Below are 2,361 nucleotides of genomic sequence, written 5' to 3'. Positions count from 1 at the left end.
ATAGCCAGCAGAATTTAGTTTGCTAGAAGTACATCCAATGAAACAACATGTGTCTACCAAAGAGTGCTCAATGAGTGAACAGAGCAGGTATATGAAATTTATTTATACGAACATTGATGGTTGCATATGTGCATTCATGTTTCTATAATCAGACGCGTTGGGGGATTACGTCTTCAGGCCAAGAATTATTGTCGAGAACTGATATTTCAAACTGAGACATTCTCTTATTTCGTTTACAAAGTTAGAATGTAAGATGGGCGAAGGTTCTGTTTTCAGTGCGTGTGTTTAAGTAAAATGCAGCAAACAGTGTTTATCCGCTCCTGAGTATAAGTATAAGCGTATGGTTGCTTCTAGTGTGTGTGTGTATGTGTGTGTGTGTGTTTGGATTGAAAGACATCGGTCAGTACTCAATAATCATAAGGAATGTTTTTAATTTACGGACCGCAATACAAAAATACTACATTCTCAATTAACTTGTTCCATAAAAACCAAAAGATGTGATAGATAAACTAAAAAAGAAATATAAAAAAGGGAAATAAAAAAGATGTTTATTATCTTCAAAGGTCTCACTTGTCCTCTCCGCGCTCATAACCCGCACTCACTGTAACTTTGTAAACGAAATAAGAAAATGTTTTTGTTTTAAATATCAGTTCTCGACGATAATTCTTGGCCTGAAGACGTAATCCCCCAACGCGGGTGATTACAGAAACATGTATGCACATATGTAGTTCTTGGTTTGTATGAATACATTTATATATATATATATATATATATATATATACATATATATATATATATATATATACATATATACATATAAACTTGTAGTAAAAACTTTGTTAACTACTTTGAAGTGCTGATTGCGGAGCCGTATAGGCCGTCTAACGGCCAAGACGAACGATAGTTTTGTGGGTATTATACTAATAGAGAAAATAACATTTATTGTAAACAAAGCAAAAAAAAACTGTCTCACTAGTGGATAGTAAACTGCAATTAAGAGACCTTAGAAGGGGCTCGTGACGAAAGTTATTTTTCGCAACGTCACTGCGTTAGCTGCTTTTACTTTTTTATTATATATATATATATATATATATATATATATATATATATATATATATATATATATATGCAACATAATCACGTGGCAAACCAGTTCCCGCTGTATCACCGAAATTAAGCAATATTTTACCTGTTCAGTACTAAATGGGTGAGCATTTCAGTCTTCCATGTGATGTATGTTCTCTCTGCTTATCTCGGCATTGTTTCACGTTGTCCAGGTCTTCTCGTTTCCACTGTACGTTTCCATTCGTAGCCAAGAGTGACTAACAAAATTAAGTTTCCTTACAAAGAGAAAATGTTATATATATAATAATATAAATATACAAGAAAAAAGTTTACCATAGTCAATAAAAGTTACTTTTATGGTAGAAAAGTTCATTGATTTGCATGTTTAAGTAGTTTGAAAAAAATGTTTTCGTTTTTTTTAATTCACGAACCGGTTAAAAAAAATCAAAATGGCGGCGACTTTGAAATGGAGAACCCCGTTTTCAATTTGAAGGATGGGCACCTGAACATTCTGTGTTAACAATTTAAGAGAATGCCATCAACGTAAGGAGTTATTATAAAAATTATTTTAACGTTTTCCGTTATTTTGCGCTTCAGGAATATTCGATTATGGCGTGTGTAGTTAATATAAACATTCATTTAAGTAGTTATCGCCTCAAATTTCGTTTTAATTTCTGTTCGCTGAAATTATTTAAAGTAGAGAGCATTAAACACTATTTCAAACCAAAAAAAACATGAACTGAGTTTTTATTGACCATGGTAACATTTATTTCTTGTATATTAATTTTTCAGAGTAGTCGTTTGTTGGCTTTTCTGCTAAACACCCTTAGTTAATAATATCGACGAAATATCGAAAAACAAAGAAACAATAACAGTTCTGAAAAATAATGAAGCTTTACTTACTTTAGTAAAATCATCCGAAACAGCAAAATGGGATATTAAAATGTAAACACGCAATAACTTTAGTTTTTAAAGCAAAGCATCGCTATAAATGAGAGGATAATGACGCCCTTTTCAAGCATAACAGCTTCGTTTCAGTTTTACAGTATTGAACGGTGTCGTATCGCGCTGTCGTATTCAGAGGTTTACTATTATAATGTAAACACCACGCAGAAAAGTTTTGTAATCAACTGACTAACTTCTCGTACACTGACAAAAGGGTTAAACAGGTATATTAATAAAAATGAAAATGTTTTTAAAATGGCACGTAATCACGTGAACATAATTTTTCCTTCTTTTGGCACGATAACAAGTAACGTTCTTATTTTTATTATTTACTTATTTATATATTTTCGA

The sequence above is a fragment of the Euprymna scolopes genome, chromosome 34 (assembly GCF_053919585.1).
Source record: "Euprymna scolopes isolate OS-2025 chromosome 34, ASM5391958v1, whole genome shotgun sequence".
Classification (NCBI taxonomy): Eukaryota; Metazoa; Mollusca; class Cephalopoda; order Sepiida; family Sepiolidae; genus Euprymna; species Euprymna scolopes.
This window is presented reverse-complemented; position numbering follows the sequence as displayed.